This window comes from Chelonoidis abingdonii, chromosome 19 (assembly GCF_003597395.2).
Source record: "Chelonoidis abingdonii isolate Lonesome George chromosome 19, CheloAbing_2.0, whole genome shotgun sequence".
Classification (NCBI taxonomy): domain Eukaryota; kingdom Metazoa; phylum Chordata; order Testudines; family Testudinidae; genus Chelonoidis; species Chelonoidis abingdonii.
Window position 1 is genome coordinate 42492681 of NC_133787.1, and position 17741 is coordinate 42510421.

Sequence of the window (17741 nt, forward strand, 5' to 3'; positions counted from 1 at the left end):
TTCTCTGTGTGATACAAGTTAACAATTTAACACTACCTTTATCTGTCAAATTCTACTAGGTATCTTTTGAAACCTTTTCTTTTGGTTTTTATTATGTCATTTGGTCATAGTGCAATTTCTCTCTCCTCCTTCTCCCTCTTCCTTCCCACCCACTAAAAAGTATTTTAAACTCATGTCCTTGTATTTTCTAAATATCTCTAAATACTCTTTAAGTCTGAGATTGCCTCATCCTTTTGAAGTGCCATGCAGCAGTGGCTGCAGGGCCTGCTCATTCCCTCCAGCCCAGGCTGAGCTCTTGTGCTCTCACTCAAAGTGAAATTGATGAGCATCAGAAGGGTTAGGTTGCCAAAGTCTGACTCCTGCTGCAGAATTTCCAGAGAGGTTGAAGGTGTTCTGTGGACTCCTCAGTTGTAAAACTGCTTCAATTGCAGATGAAATGAGTGATGGTTTCAACCAAGTCCTTGGAGGATCATTTTCCCCATCAGATCACTATTCTCCCCGACCTCCATGTCTTCTAACACACTGTGGTACAGTTAGCAGTCGCTGCTCAGGAGAGGCCCAGAACTAGAATACCAGGTGTGGTGCCAGTCAGGGTTGAGATGCATACGGGCTGTGTTGGGAAACTTGTATGGTGCCTGTCTGCTCACACCAAGCCAATCTGTAGCCAGCACTGTTAGTCTGTCACTTTCGTGAGCACTAACATTTATGCCAGTAATTCAATATCTGTCTATATTTCTGCCCTTCAGACTGGCCTTTACTTGAGAATTTGCACCTCTCTGCTCCTTGAAAGGCTGTGGGAAGGGGGCCATTTTCAAAGCCTTTTTAATATTTCCCCATAATATACATTTTTCTATTTCAAATAGAAAAACCCACAAAGTGGCCTGGTGCTGGACACCAAACCCAAAGTAGCTGGTACTACTCAGTCAGCTTAGAACAGCACCAACAAGAACCCTAGAGCTGGGGTCTCCTCCCTTCTGCTTTTCCTAGAAAAGGGGGGAGATGGAAAACCCCACAAGGAAAAGATTTTAAACACAGCACAGAGCCGGTTCCTGTTTATTTTAAAATTAAAAGCTTTTTAAAGAGACGAAGATGGCCAAATTTCACACACAAAGGCGCCCTTTCACCACTGGTGCAGAATGAGCAAAAAGGTTTCTACACCATAAGTCATGTGTTTAGAGGGCCAGCCTGCGCCCGTGCAGCAGGCAAGGCAGGAAGATGCAGACAACAGAGAGGCATTAACACAAGCCAGCACACTTGATGTTTGTGAAAATATATTTTGCGTTTTTTAAAATAAATTAACTAAATTAAAACATTTTAAATAGAAGCAGAAATTTGGTTGGTTGGTTTGTTGGCTGAGATACTGCCCACTGTGAAACACAAAGCTTTGACTATTTTTTAGTTTATTTGGGGGGGGGGGGAAGTTTGGGTAGAACAGAAAGCGTGAATGAGGTGAAGAGGTATATGAACAGCCTTTGCAATGTACAAATAGAGCAAGTGAAACCAAAAATGATGTTCTTGGTGTTTTTCTATAATGTAGTCTTGTTAGCTTTTTTGTTACTGTAACAATGCTGATCTCGAACTGTACCAAAATACATGGAGACAAACAGAAACCACATGGAGCTTTCAAAAGTTTAAAAAAAAATTGTCACAAAAACTTTGTCATAGTTAAGTTGATTGTAGATGGTAATTGAATATACTCCTTTGAAAATATTTCATCAAGTATGTTTCCTGCTCATTGTGATACATTAAAAAAAAATGAGCAAAAGCTCTTGTCTCCGATGTCCCCAGGTGTGTGAAAGTTTTGTGTGTGTGCATGCAAGTGCGCTCGCTGGTAGGACTGTGTGCACACACTTGTGCATTCATCTGTGTGCATGAAATTAGATGTTCATGGAGATACTTGTAGGCACATGCCCCTTGTGCACTCACAAGAGTGTGTGTGTGTGTGTGCGCGCGCACGCGCACATGCATAGTCATTTGCCCTTACAAGCATGTGGGTGTTGTGTGCCCATGGGCACTGTTTGCATTAGTATGAGAGTGCATGGGCTGGTGCTTTGAATCAGTTTTTCCCAACATGGAGTCCAAATGTTTAATTGGAAGTAATGAGCCAAGTAGCACCATTCGTATTACAGCTTTAGGATGTGTTGTGTATGAAAAGGGCATTGTACAAGTTGAATTTTACCAAATGACTGTAAGAAATCTGGGCACATTACTGTAATTAATGGATAGAAATATAAAGCTTGATGCCTTACAAGATAAGGTCAGCTTCATATCTGTAAATTAGAAATGAGCCAGTCAGCATATGTTTTCTTCTGCTGATTAAACCAGAAGCAAAGGAAGGTAAGAACGGTAAGTAGTTGATTCACTGCACTTTCCTCTGATAACAGAACCCCTCACTCTCGCTAGAGCAGAGACTGAAATGGGAGCAAAACTTGGTAAACTGCTGAGTGTAAACATGTACATTTCTCTTATCAAAAACTGCCCCTTGCAGTGGGAAAGCCTTGAAATTCATTAATAAGGGCCACATTGCAAAAGAGAGCCCAAGGGTCTCCCATTCATCTCTAATTTATAACTACAGGAATAAATAATTTTTAAAAAGCCATTGTAGGTAAGATCTGAAGGCTGTTTAGCATGATAGTGTCCTTGGACATTCTGCAGACTTCTCTGTAGTAAGGGGCATCCTACCCTTCCCTGGCAGGTGGGAGCTTCTCGCTCCTGAGTATCTCAGTCAGTGAGGGGAGGCAGGAAACAACAGTCTAAGCTTGAGAGGAGACATGTTTTCTTTAATTAATAAGGTTAGAACATTGACTAGCCAGAAAGTTCAGGGAAGAGGGGTACTTCTGGTTTGGGACATTTTATTTTAATTCTTCATTTAGACTCCTCAAACGTGGGATGATTTTTTTTCAAAAGTACTGAGCACCCAGCAGGTCCCAGTGACCCAATGTGTGTGGAATTGGCTCTTTTAAAAAAGGGCTCACTTATTTTTGAAAATCTTGACCTTATTGCTGAATGTATGTACAAAGCCATCCAGGAAGTGGCACCTGTATATAATCTTGCAAGATACAGACTGTACTGTTTTGCACCCACAAAAATAAGAATGACTGGGCTTGAATGCATACTACATCCAATCACTCATATCTAGTTTACAACACTTGGAGAACAAAGGGGCATGGCTGCTTTTTATGATGCTGTTAGTTTTCTGACTCTTGAAGGTTTGTGTTACAACTCAACATTATTTACATGTTTTTTCTAACTTAATTTCCTCTTTAAGGAACATTTGAAAAAAGCAAGATATTTTCTGGGATACAAAGAAGTGCTCATTCGTCTGCCAAGACAGCACACCTTTCCAGTAACTGTGGAGGTAGGAATGCTTCAGGGGGAAAAAAGCTTACCATGCCACGCACCTGCTTGACAGAAGTCAATTCAGTTAACTGAGGGCATGCATACTTGTTAGTTGTAAATTTGTAAAAACCGTAATTCAAGCTATTTTTTTTCCATGGGAAAAGTGGCATTTTTCATGTTCCAAAGTGGCAAATGTCCCAGGGCAACAGTAAATTTCAAAAATGCATTTTAATGGTTAACACCAGACAAAGTTTTAGACACCTTTCAGTATAAGTCTGAAGATGGAAACTAAATCCCTACTTATGTTTTAGTATGCTGTAATTTTATTCTGAAAAAGGGCAAGAAGCAAAGGGATGCAGCATTGAGTTAGCCGATGCATTGAGAGGCACATCAGCAGACAGGAATGCTACCACCAAGCTGAAAATTGCCATGTTTTAGTTTGCATTGTTAATGTGCCCAATACCTGTTCTCCATGGAGCAAGCTGCAGCAAAACCCAACTATGTCCTCTTCTGAATATGGCACAAGGCTGCTAGGGGACAGTCACATGTCATTTTCCTTTTTAAGTTCAACTGGACTAGCACCGGGTGTGCACATCAGTGTGAGGCACATGCAGTCTGTTGCTTTGATAGTGCAGTGAGCAAAATATGGCAGAACTTTCCCAGTTTGAGTGGAGTCTACTGTGCTGTTTTACTCTCCATATACAGAAAACTTGCTTAACCTTTGTCAGGCTTGTTTCCAGAAGTATCCTCTATGGCAAGTGGGGTTGTGAGAGCCACCTGTGCCCTGAGGGGTGATTGAACCATTCAAAAATGGGGGAATGGACAAAACCAAAGGCCTTACGGGAACAGTGCGACACACCCTTCCAGAAATCAGGGCTCGTCTCTGATGTTCAGGGCAGGCAGTGGGGTGAAGAAGACTGTAGTATAAAGAGGGCTCAGGTGCTTTAACCACTGCGGTGTCACTTGCTCTCACCATTTCCTCACCAGTCAGGATTTCAGCCAGGGGTGAAGCCTGTCTGGCGGGAGCCCCTGTGACTCCTGGCCAGCCCCACTGCTTGAGCTAGAGCAGCCAATCGGGGCTGGGGCAGGGGGCAGGCGGGGCTCTCCCATCCCCTGCTCCACAGGAGCAGGCCTCATTCTCACAGGAGAGCTGGGAGAACAGGGTGAGCCCAGCAGCTCAAGGTGGCTCCTCTCCCCCTGCCCTGCCTGTGAGCAGGGGTACCCCCCCTCCTCCTCCCCACAGCACCCAGCCTGGGATGTGGGCAAGGGAGAGTGCAGAGCCCATAGAGCTGCTGAATGAATTGCTGGGCAGGGGAGAGACAGATGGGGGGGGGAGCACCTGTAGCGAGGGCCAAAACACTGCTGGTGTGCCAGAGGTAGGGCTGTGGTGCAGCCAGGGATCAGCAGCCTTTACGTCGCCGCTGAGTGTGAGCACAGGGGCAGCTTCGCTAGCTTCAAAGGTTCAGAATCATGAGCCAGGCGCCCAGAGGTTGGCACAATATAATCTTCTTACAACCATCTAATTTTTCTGCCAACCTTATGGTTTGTGGGGCCTGGCTCATGATTTCTGCACCTAGCGAAGCTGCCACTGTGCTCGATACGGGAAGGGTTAAACAACATGGCAGCAAAGGCTCCTGATACCTGGTGGCACCACAGCCCTGCCTCTGTTGCAGCAGCAGTGGAGCAGCGTCCCTGGTGAATTATGGAGCTCAAGTTTATCAGCAGTACAGCCACAGACGTGATCCTGAAAACTAAACCAAAGAGAGCAGCAGTGCAGGAAGGGAAAAGAATCATTGGAGACCCATCCCTCAGTGATGGGTTGCCAACTCTAATTTTTAAAAACTGGACACTCCAGCAGGATTGCTGGAACCTGCCCTGCCTTGCCTCTTCCCCCTGAGACCCCATCCCTGCCCTGTGTCTTCCCCTAAGCCCCTCCCCCATCACTCACTGCTTTTCCCCTCTCTCCATCCCTCTGCCTGGATCAAAGGAGGATCTCACCTGGGGATCCAGGGCTGGGAGCTACAGCCGTCGGCCGCAAGTAGGAGGTGGCCCCGGCTGAGTAGGGGCTGGCGCAGGTGATGGATCCAGCACTGCCCCGTCTCTCCACCCACAGTAACCAGACTTTGGGTGTCCAGTCAGGCCTCTGACCAGACACTGTCAGGTCCCCTTTTCAACTGGACTGTCCAGTGAAAAACCAGACACTTGGTCTCCCTACCCTGAGAAAGCCCTGGTTCCTGTGGGAAAGTTGGCTCCCCTGTCTCCTAGATGTCTCCATTTTCTTTTCCCGCCTCTCCCCACTGTTCTCCAGGGCTGGTCTGCAGGCTGAGCCTGATAAAGCTCAAGAATTGGCCAATTGGTTCCAGCCAGGGCACCAACCCAGCCGCCTCTTGTCAGCTTGCTCACATCCCTATCTTAGGCTCTCTTCTCCCACTCTACAGTGAGCACAAAATAGAGGAAAGGTGTAAATTTCATGGGGGGGGATTATGGCACACATTAACTTTTACATGTGTTGTGAAATCACGCTGATTTGACAATAGCTGCAGCCTTAACCAAAATCACCATTTTAGACCAGTGCTGAGTTGCCTGTCAGTGGCTTTGGGTTTAATCAGAGCTGCATGTCCCTGTTTTCAGATGATGTGCGGCTGTTGTAGTGTTTTGAATCAGGTCACTCCCTACAGGACCAAGCCCACGAGTGATTAGCCTGCACAATTCCAGTTTAAAACAGCCATTCTTGAGTGCGCAAATCAGACTCAAATAGGTCAGATAACTTCTCAGGGCTGCACCAGTTCCCAGCTAGAAGCTTTACAACTGCTTCACAGTTTAAAGAACTGCAGCAACTGAAGTAGTGCAGGCCTCTGATGTAACTAAAAAGACCTTTCTGCTCTCTCTGATCTGGTAAAAGGAGATGAAGCTCAAATGCAGCAAACTTTCTTTGGCATCACTTACAGGAAAAAGAAATGTATCTGTCACTAGTCCAGGGTTAAAGTGAAGGGTATAATAAAAGTACATACAAAACTGAAACCCAAGCCAGGCGAGGCTTGGAATTCTGCTACAGAGCAGAAACTTCATGTTTGTTTGCAGCTGTGTCTTTGGACTGGGTGCTGTCTTGCTCCCTTGGGACATCAGCTCTTCTTTGGTACCATGTGCACAGGGGCAAAGGAAGCTTTTGCCTCTAGTTGTGTAGTAACCAACTTATAAAATGGATGTAGCCGAAGGCTTTGATCGGCTTTCCTGCTCCACACATCGGTTTGCTTTCTGTCACTAGTTGGGCAGTGGCTTGCTGACATCAAAGGGACATGGCCTCATCTCCTTGTTCTCTGTAACTGGTTTTTCCACCCCCAGGAATTAGCCACAAAAGGAAATGTTCATTTACGTGCTGCCCTGTAGGGGAGGGACACAGCAGTGCTCTGGGTGTACTGCTGGTTGCCCTGACACAGGAAGTAGGCCGCCAGCATTAGAGTTGTCCTGGCAAATTGAGACCCAGTAGCAATTGACTCTACTCCCAGGGTACCAGTGGAATAGCAAGTTGGCGTCCTGTGCAGGGAAGGGTGGAGGAGTGGAAGAAGAATAGTTATGGGACCTTGAGCGAAGCTCTTTTTACGAGGCCTTTCTCTCCCCCATCCCGTCCTCTCTCAGCAGCTGTCTGTTGTAAGCCTCGAGCGCTGTAACATCTAAGGGCTCTTCCTGTCTCTCATGTAACATCTGCTGTCTGTTGTGAGGCCCTCCCACATTTTCTGGGCCACCCATCCACTACTTCTGTGGTAGCCTCCCTGTATCATATATTTGATTCTCAACCACAGTTGTCATCAGTTTTGCTTTCAATTTCTGTTTGAAGCAGAGGGCTGTGCTTTTGTTATCGTATGAATTCTACAATATAGCGCCACCTTGCAATTTACTGCCAGCCTAAAACAAGGAGGAGGAAAGTCTGAGCCAGGCGCTGGAGGAATTTAGCACAACTCTCAGGACTCAGATTAGTTATCAGCAGGCGGATTAGTGACAGCAGCTGCAGGAGTAACGAGAGCTGGAACGGATGCTGTTAAGTAATATGGAGGGGAAAATACTAAGTAATCCAACAGCTCAAGCAGCATGACGGGGAAAGAGCTAGCCAGACCGCTTGGCCCTTGCACATCTCTAACATTAGTGCTGTTATGGTTCTCTTCTATGTATATACTGACGTGGACAGCCTGAAATCTGCTGCCTGGCTCTGCCTTGGAGCTGCTGTGGCCAACATGCCAGTAATACTTCAGCTTGTGAAATGTATCCAAGTATCTGAAGGAGGAGAGGGCATTGTAATTCACACCACAGACCCTACATTAGAGCAAGTGGCAGGCTGCAGGAGCCTAGAACTGCAACAGCAAGTGCGACCACAGGTCCATTTAGCCCAGTGTCCGGGCTCTACCTGATGCTTAAAGGTGAAAACCTCAATGTATCTAGCTCGTTGGGTGATAGGGGAAAACACATTTTTATCTTTGTATATGGAGAGAAACTTTGCAGGTGATTATCTGAGCACATGAACTAGGTTGATTCCCATCAGCACTGTAACTCTGCCTTAGCCTGAACTCTGAAGTGTGTAAATCGCAGTTATCAAAACCCTTTCCATTCCAGCCACACCATGTGCTTAAATGAACTCCAGCTTCACTCCTCTCTGGAGAGCAGATTGTTGGCTTTTTCAAATGAAAGCATCATCACGCACAATGTTTTTTTTTAAAAATCCAGAGTGAGGATTGTTCGCATCTTCATTTACAGCTATGCTAGCTTCTATCTTCAGATGAGAAAAACATTCCAGCTAAGAGAGAATTACAAATACCTGTCAATCCGTGTCCCCCTCCCTCATATTCTACAGAGTCAGCTAGTGATGGGGAATAACTTCCTGGCACAAGTGCAAAGAAACTCTGCAGGGCAACCTGGGGAGAGCACTGGAGTAAAGTTTCCAAAAGCATCACAGTAACATAGGGGCCAAGCTTTCAAAGGGGCTGAGAGGTCTATGTTTTGCAAAGCCAGTAGGCAGCTGTGTGCATGTTGAGAAATCTGGCCCCAGGAACATCAGTCAGACCAAGCAGTTTTTAGAGCCTGTTTGGAAGAGAGCTGTGGCTCCAGCCCGCTTGCTGCACTGCTGCTGTTCAGAACTGGCTTGAGGGGAGGTGTTGCTTCACATCTGGTTTTCAACCAACTCCAGCTGGAGACTGGGCAGGGTCTTTCTCTCAGAACAGAAATGGCAGCACTGATGCAATTTTCGAAGCCAGATTGTAATGCCTGCCTGAAAAGGGTCCAGTTTTAACCAGTTTCAATTATGTAAGCATTCCTTTGCTAAACAGTATATGTACCTGGCCTGCCAAGAAAGCACAGTCTGATGTTCTAGGAAACCACCACCAGCAGCCTCAGTACATGTCTGTGGCTGCACTAGTGAAGGATTAACTCTGTCAGTCTGAACCCATTCTGTCCTCTAAGCTTAACAGTGCGCACCTCATGGCCAAAGGCACTAGAGAGTTGTTTTAATTCATGCTTTTCTACCGGGGATGCGGTAGAGCTACTGATTTCACTCGAGTGACTTTCTGTTTTGGTATCGTGCAGAACTTGTACATTAGTTCCCATAAGCTGGTGTGATGACCTAATTAACTACACTGCATGGGCTCTGGCTTCACTCAAGAGACTGCAGCTCAAAAAGGAGAGGGAAGTGGTGGCAGCTGCCAGAGCACCAACTATTCTGGTTCCTTGGCATCTGTACCTCACTCCTGTTCATTTAGTCCCTCTTGTGTGCAGCCTCCATGCGGCAGGTGAGCACAAGCCGGGCAGCTGCACGTTGTCTGCTTTTTTTCCATTTAGCCAACTAGTCATTCCAGAGGGGGGGAGCCAGCCCGAGGCTCAAATAGGCAAGGCTCTGGGGGCTATTTCTGCATTAGAGGCATGGTGAACGTTTCTGCCCTCTTCTCGCTCGCTGCTGCTGGCATCAGAGGAAACACTAACCCAAACCCATTAGGAACTGCCACCCACAGAAGTGTGGTATTCCATAGGTGTTGCTCAGTGAGGGGAGTGAGCCTCCAGCCTCATTCCCCACAGAAAAGATGGAAGCACCATACTGATATTCATTAATTGCCCACCCATAGTCAGCCCATTTGAATAACCTGGATGCTGCCTGGGCAGTAAAATTCATTTAGATGCAGCTGTGAGCACAATCAGTTTAAAAGCTTTCAGTGGTGGAGTAACTATTCAAATGTTGAGCTGTGCCAGCAGAAAAGGTCATTCCCCCAGTCCATTGTGCTAGGGGCTGGCATCACAACACTTCTCAGTACATGCCTGTGGCTGCACTAGTGAAGGATTAGCTCCATTCTGTCCTCTAAGTTTACAAGTGCGCACCTCATGGCCAAAGGCACTAGAGAGTCATTTTAATTCATGCTCTTCTACCGGGGATGCGGTGGAGCCAGCCATACACACACCGGACCTACCTAGAGTTTCCAGCTTTCTACTCACACTAAACTGAACACTCTTGCTCTGTCCCCTCCTCTGAGGCCCTGCCCCCTGCTCACTAAATCCTCCTCCCTCTGTCGCTTGCTCTCCCCACCCTCACTCACTTGCGATTTTCACCGGGCTGGCTCAGGGGGTTGGGGTGCAGGAGGGAAGTGAGGACTCCAGCTGAGGGTGCAGGCTCTGGGACGGGGCCAGGGATTTGGGGTGCAGGAGGGGGCTCTGGGCTGAAGCAGGGGGTTAGGGTACAGGGGTGTGTGTGAGGGCTCTGGCTGGCGGGGGGTGCGGGCTCTAGGGTGGGGCTGGGGATGAGGGGTTTTAGGTGTAGGAAGGTGCTCTTTACTGGGATTGAAGGGTTTGGATGGCGGGAGGGGGATTGGGGCATGGGGCCTGATGGGTGCAGGCTCTGGGCACCGTTTGCCTCAAGCAGCTCCCAAAAGCAGCGAGCGTGTCTCCTCGCTGGTGCCTATGTGGAGGCAAGGCCAGCCAACTCTGCACACTGCCCCATCTGCAGGCACTGCATCCTCAGCTCCATTGGCCGCAGATCCCAGCCAATGGGAGATGTGAGGTTGGTGCTTGGGGTATGGGGTGGCGTGCAGAGCCCCTTGGCTGCCCCTATGCATAGGAGCCAGAGTGGGGACATACCAGCTGCTTTCTGGGAGCCACGCAGCACGGAGGCTAGCTGGGTGCCTGCCAGCCCTGCTGTGTGGCACCGCCAACCAGACAGTCAATGGCCCGCTCAGCAGTGCTGACTGGAACCACCAGGATCCCTTTTCGACCAGGTGGTCCGGTCAAAAACCAGACACCTGGTCACCCTGTGCCTACAGTCATCTCTTCATGCTACAAAAACACGTGTAGAGCTACTGGCCCAAACCATCCTTTTATACAAGAATGATGCCCCAGTGTCCTGTGTACCAGTGTTGCACCGAGAGAAAGGGTCGTGTTTATAGCATTTACTTGTATAGCTAATTAGCTGTCCAGGACCCTATATACCTAATTTGCAATTTTTCTACACATCTATATGCAAATGCCTTTTAAAGGGCAACCAAAGTCTCACAGGTATCAAAAAGCAACTCTCCTAGCAGCGAGCTCCCCGCCCCCTCACCCCGTCCGCAGTCAGTTAACAAAGGTGGGTGGAAGGGCGGGTGTGCCATGAAAGAATCCGAATGAGCCTTGGTGGCAGCATGAACCTGGTTTCTTGAGGGTCTATAAACCAGCCAGGAAGGAAGAGAACGAGAGCTGGCTGTTGTCCAGAGGATGATGCTGGCTTTGAAAACTAGCTATGCTTGCTGAAGGAAGCCTTATGTGTTTATGGGGTATTATGTCCGAGGAAAGCCACCTGGTTTTATTTTTGGGCAAGGGCAAGGATACTTAGCCTGGTGCTTTCTTTGTGTCCATATGCTGCCCCAGCTAATTAGCTCTGATGCAGGTGTGCCGAGTTCAGTGCTGTTCACATAGGGCAGTCACACAGAGCCAAAGCCTAAACTCAGTTACCTCTTAGCCATTTGCTTATTGTTAGTAATGCTACCACATGTGAAGCACTGGCATGGGTTACATAGAGAGGTGGTAGAATCTTCTTCCTTAGAGGTTTTTAAGGCCCGGCTTGACAAAGCCCTGGCTGGGATGATTTAGTTGGTCCTCCTTTGAGCAGGGGGTTGGACTAGATACCTCGTGAGGTCTCTTCCAACCCTGATATTCTATGAATAGCTTACTGGCTCGTTTCCTAGGTGCTGTTTCTCTGAAAGCAGCCTGCTGTTTTCTGACTTTGCACTCATTTGCCTAGTTTAGTGACATGGCCCTGAGGATGGGCTTCAGGGAACAAGACCTACGTTAGAGCACATGTTTGGAACAGTAGCTAAGAGGAAGTGCAACGTCCAGTGTCTTGCTGTGACACCCCTCCCCCCACCCGAGCCTTATTGGTGCACCTTCGCTGATTCAGTGTGTACGAGTTATATGGCAGTGACTGTCTCTTGGCCCAGATTTGGCCGCTGAACAGGGGGTTAAATGTTTTTTTGGTTTGAGAAGTAAAGAATTGACTAGTTATCCACTCCCCCCGAGCTGGCAGCGATTTGTGCAGCATGTAGAACATTAGAGGAATGCAGAATAATAACACTGTGATGAAATTCCGCTGTCTTTTGCCTACCTCGCTGGAATGCGTTGTATGACTGCGCTTTATAACCCTCATTATAAACCAAGGCTTCTTATTGCTACCTTACCATGCGTGGGGTGGGGGTTCGCATGGTATAACTGAAATGTACAGGTAAAATAACTGAGAACTTACACATGGTCACATCAGATACAGCTTGCCATAGAACCTGGCTCTCTAAAATAACAGAACAACGTCTCAGCCACCTTGCCGTACAGAAAGAGTGGCCCAAATTAGGTGCTGTTGTGAGCTGCATCAACGCAGTTGATGTCTGTGTCGGCCACTAGTGGTTCAGTTACATACAAAGTTGTGTATGCTGAACTCTTGTTTAGTAGATGAGGCAGGCAGGTGAGTGAGTTGGCAGGAAACCTGCATTCTGGTGGCCTTCCAAAGATTTGTCCCACTCACTACATTCCCACTGAATAGCTTGCTTTTGATTAATCATCCTTTTTCTGATGGCCAAATGTTCCACTGGGCAATTTCCATCCAGTGCCAGCCATCCTCCCCATAACTGGTGCATCTAGCACAGCACACCCACAGAGCTGTACGACAGCTATTGTTGCTACACTGAGAGATCAGGATCTTCAGCTCAAATGGTAGTAACTTGTGCTTCTCCATCTGTCAATCCCGGGTTCCGTCCCCAGAGGGGCAGTGCCCACTTGTTTCTGCTGTCTAACCCCAACCTGAGTGTGCTGACAGCTTGTATGGGCTAGTCTGCTCAGAGACTCTCACACTTACTCCTGGAGCTCTGTGCTGTGGCTCAGCAGACTGAAGGGGGAAACATAGGTTCTGACTGTGTGGCTGGGGGTGTGTGAAGAAATACATTGTGGCAGTGTTGCTTGCAGTTCTGTAGTTAGGGCTGAACACAGGGACCCAGACACTTCATTGCATGTGCAGAATGCAGCCTAATCCTCCCCCAATGTTCAGCACTTACTTTGAGTACAGAATTATTTTTCTGATAATTTATGAGTAAATTGGCCAATTAGTTTGAGTTAAAATTAGTTTTAAAATGGGTCCTCCTGGAAATTCAGCACCTGGTGCGAGGCCATTTCACCATACCAGGTAATGACTCTCTTTGGGGGGCAGAGGGGTAGTGTTAAGTTGGCCCCATTGTTCTTAATTGAAAGTTTCTTCTGATGGCTAATGTTCTTCTACGGAATATTCTATATACAGCTACTGTTTAAAACTGTCTCCCATCTCCCACTGATTTCAATGGAACTGAGCCCATAGCTTGCCCACAACTAGCTGGCCGTTTTGAAAGTGACACAAGTGGCAGAGGGGTGCAAGAAGGAAAAAAAAAAGATTTTTTTCAACAATCAGTGTAATTTAATCTGTGATCTAATGCATCAACCAGAATTCTCTAGTTACTGCCTGGTGTTACTGCAGGGCAGAGTTAGGGTTGTCTCACTACTGTAATTTGTATTTCCAGACCCTAACATGTTTGGACTCCTTTAAATTTCAGCCCTAACCCCAAATTCAGTGGATTTAAAGTGCATAAAGTTAATGTGAGGCTCCTGGAGTCATCGTTTGAATGAGTTTATTTTTATTTTTCAAAATACAGTATTTGGCTGTTGTATTAATAGTTGTTACACAGTTGCATTCTAGTGTATGTATATTTCAGTTAGTGAGTGCTGCCCCTTTAAAGATCAGGCTGGAGCATTCAGAGCCTAGGAGCGGTAAGATGGAGATTTTGCTTCTGTGGCCAGAGAGTGGACAACTCTGCCTTGTAAATGTGAAAAAGGTCAGAACTTGATTTAATAAATATATCACTCTAGAAAACAGCCTCATGCCACCAGCACTAGCAGGGCCTGGATCCCTCAGGACATTATGGAGCAATGCAGCCTTTCCACAGAGGGAATCCAGTGCCACACAGCAGGAGTTGACAGTTGTTCCCTGCTAGTGGATGTTTGCTGGTCCTGATATGAGTTGTGTGTGGGCACAAATTCTCCACCAGACGTTTCAATTGATTGTAAACTCTTCAGGCCTGGTGCTGTCTCGTGCTTGGTGTTTGGACAGTGCCTGGTTCGACTGAGGCCCCATGCTTGTTGGGGCTTGCTAGTGAGAGCCAAAACCACGTTCCTAACAATGAACTGTGAGCATTGGCAGTGCTGTGACTGTCTCACGGCTATTGTGAGGGGCCAGGTGAGTTATAAAATCAGACCAAAAAACACAATCTAATCTGTCTAAAGAAAGCTTATGATTTTTGTGGCCTGACTGGTGACTTCTGAACTCCTGGTGTTGGCAATCCTGTGGTATTTTCTTCTTTAATCTTCTATTCCCTCTGTGTCCAGCGGTGAGTGACCAGATGTCATGTGTTGTTGGCCATGTTGATAAGGGAATTTTCCAACTATTTCCCCTCTGTTTCTACTACAGAATGTTAACAAAAAAGAAATTCTGGGGTCAGCCTTTGCCTGAAGGGACTGAAACTGCTGTGTATTGGCAGTGAACAAAATTCTGAAGCACCTGCAAGCTGGGGCCAGTGTTCCATCGCTGAGTTTTCACAGAACCTTCTGTTTTCACTTTGTTGGTGCACAGGGACATCAGTAGGGCTGGACGGAGGTTAAAGCAAAATCAGAATTGACAGAAAATTATTAGCAGGGCAGAGGCAGGGAAAAGCTCTCCTTCCTCTCTGTAATCAGATTAATGTGTGCATAGACTGCTGAGTATTTGCGCACAGCTGTTTTTTAATGTAGAATTTCAGTGTCCATTTTGTGACACTGTATCCATTCCCGCTCAGCAGGGCCTTTGATCACTGAGCTCAGTGCGGGAGAACAGCATAGACATATTAATAACTTCAACATGTGTCCCTTCGGCCTAGCCATACCCTGCTCTTGGAAAATGGCCAGGTGAAAAGGGGTTTGCTTATCCCGTCTGTTGTGTGGGAAGGGGCTCCAGGCAGGAAGCAATCCCTCGGCATGTCATCTGGGCGCTCTCGCGGGCAGGGTCTCTGGGTGGTTACACTCTCACTGTGACAGGCTCTGGCTCTATCACCACCATTCGCTCCTCCTCCTGCGCAGCCGGAATCTGTAAAGATTAAATCTGTGGTTGAATTTACAAGGCTGGAGGGAGGGTGGAGATGCTGGCGCACTCAGGGATCTAGTGTGGGGAGATTAATGGGAACCAGGTGCCTGAAACAGGAGCACAAGTCCCAGATTAATAGATTTTGCCATTTCCCCCTGTGCTGGGTTTGCCTCCGTCTTATTGTATCCTGCTGCACTTTTTGGACTCGCTGCATTTCACACTCCAACTGCAGCTCTGTCGCAGGCATCTCTCAGGTTTGGCAGATTTGGAGATGGGGCACAGAGACTTCCCCCTACGGGGGTGCTGGGAGCCAGTGGGAATCGCTCCTCATTGCAAACTGCTGCCTTCCAGGCATGGTGTGTGATGCTCAGAGCCACCTCATCCCCAGGGTTTTGTTCACTGGACCAAGGTCCTGCTGGTTAGAATGCAGTCCCACTTCTCCTGCTCCCCACACCTCTGAGCCAGCCTCTAGTTAGCGGGGGAGAGGATATAAGCCACCCCTGAGCTGTCCTGCCAGAGGGGAGAGGTGGCAGGGTCCCAGGATAACATGGCGTTGTGTAAAGTGACTGTAAGGGGAAATATTCCAGAGAGCCGAGGGCTGGTTCCACTGTGGGGAGTTCTGTCCTGTGTTGGATGCCTTGATTAACAAACCTCAAAGCTGATCTGCTTTTTCAGGTTTTAATTGAAGATTCTGTCTCCTATCGCAGCAAAAAACACTCAGCCCTGGAGTCCCCTCTCCACAGCCTGCCTCTCAGGCCTGGTCTCCCATCATGCCCTTCCTCAACCTGTAAGCTGCCTGAATGGTGCTAGGCCCAATGAATGCTGGGCCTGCTACCTCTGTGCCTGTCACCAGGAGACGGGACCTTGTCGCTGCTGACAGGTGCCAGACAAGACAGGTTATGGAACAGGGTCCTTCAAAGCCCAGTCGTCACTAACAAACGCAAATAGTTCTGGGGGCTGAGGAGAAACCTGTGACTCTGCAGAACGGCACTGGTGGTGCTGGCGGCCCTGGGGACAGTGTGGACTGTGGAATGGAAGCCCCTGAAAACACCACGCCAGAGGGAAAAGCTCTGTCCAGCCGGGGGTAAGTGCGCAGAAAGGAGAGGAGTGTCTGGAAGCAGGAAGAGGGCCCAACACCTGCAGTGCGGCAGTTCCAGCTTGACTTGAAGCCACTTCTTGGGTATTTTTATAAACTCTTTCAACTGGGACGTCAAGTCGTATCTCTAGAGAACCAGTCCCAGGTTCCTGGCAGGGGCCTGGTGTGACAGAGATGGCAGCGGAGCTGCTCAATGGCGACTCACGATTCTGAATGGCTAGCGCTGCACAGCAAAGGCCACAATAAACTCCTCCTGGCCAGCTGTCAGGGCCTCTTCTCAGGGCAAAGGGCCATCAGGAGAGGGTGGATCCTGTCCTTTGCCAGCCAGCCAGCCCGGCCAGCTGTAGCCGAATGAAGAGGAACTGGGAGGCCTGTCAGAGGTACTTGGGCCCTGGAACCTTAGAGGTGGAAGGAGACGGTGTTTTCTCCAATCCAGGCCATTTTTGTGAGACGAGGGTACGTCTTCCCTCTGTTCATCTGCACTTAGGTGAATGTGACATTTTTGCGGCTGCCTTCTTTCCAGGTAACTGATCCTGCCCGCTCCCTGCCCTGGTGAGAAACCGGCCTTGTCCCATGTTAGAGCAAACGAGGGACTAGAGGGAAAGGCCATATCATGCGGCTGTGTCAGAGCCACAATCAGAATGACCAAGTGCAAGGCTCCACTCCCTGTGCTTCAGCCACTGGGGTGCTCCTGCCTTTGCTCAGCTAGACTCTCAGACAGTGCCCTACAACTCGTACCAGGTGGGCAGTGGGGTTTCCAGGTCTCTTGATGCTTTATTTTGCATTTCATTTTCCACCTGTGCATGTTGTCTGGGAAGGGACTCGACCTTGGCCAGAACTATGTTGCCCCTGTGGTGTTGTAAAGAGGAGTGTCTCAGGCCCAACAAAGGATAAGATCTTAACGAATCCCTTGTTTGCTGTGATGTGAAACAGTTACATGTGGTCTGGGGCTTTGTGTCAGGTTATTGCTGGCAACTGCCAACCAGCAGACGGCTTTGTGTCCTTTTCATTAAAGATACAGAAAAGGAAGGAAAAACAGTTAAAACATGTAAATGTAGAGAATTAAGTAAGCCTTTCATTCTGACAGCGTCCCTTGTTCCCTTTCCGTATTGCTGTGGAGAGTTTTATAGGGAAAACCCCTGCTTGGCAGTCTGTTAACGGCGTTAAAGATGGTGTGATGGGGTGTGCCAGGTCTCCATGGCCGCCTGCTGGAGGCTCCACAGTCCTTCTACACCCTGCCCCAGGAAAGGAGCAGTGAAGGTGGGTCCTCCAGGCCTGTGTAGGCCAATGAGAGCCCTGGAGGCTCTGATAAAAGAAGCTGTGGGGGCCTTAGCAAGTCAGTCCCTGTCTGGCGGACGTCCCTTCTGTAGCTCATTTTCAAAAGATAATGAGATGCAGAAAACCAGTGTTCTTGGCATATTAGTCTCTTCTCTCCTGTCCCAGGGACTGGGCTGTGGAACATCCCCAACTCCCCTGGGTCCAGAGTTTCTTGTTCAGCAAGGTACTCAGAGCGAGGAAATCAACTCTTTGATTAATCCATAGGCCACATTTCCCTTCTCTCCCTCGCTGTCTCCACTCCTGCATCTTCCAGTGCCCCTCATTCATCTCTCAGGACACAGCAGGGTGGGTGGGCTGTAAAATAAAATTAAAAAAAGTCAGGGGACTGACAAGTGAAAT

At 48.1% G+C, this 17741-nt stretch overlaps 1 protein-coding gene across 1 annotated transcript in view; it reads left to right on the top strand.

Moving 5' to 3' along the window:
• The window catches only part of ZFHX3 (zinc finger homeobox 3), a 263648-nt gene that overhangs the window by 242594 nt on the left and 3313 nt on the right, over window positions 1–17741 (top strand). The window lies entirely within an intron of this gene.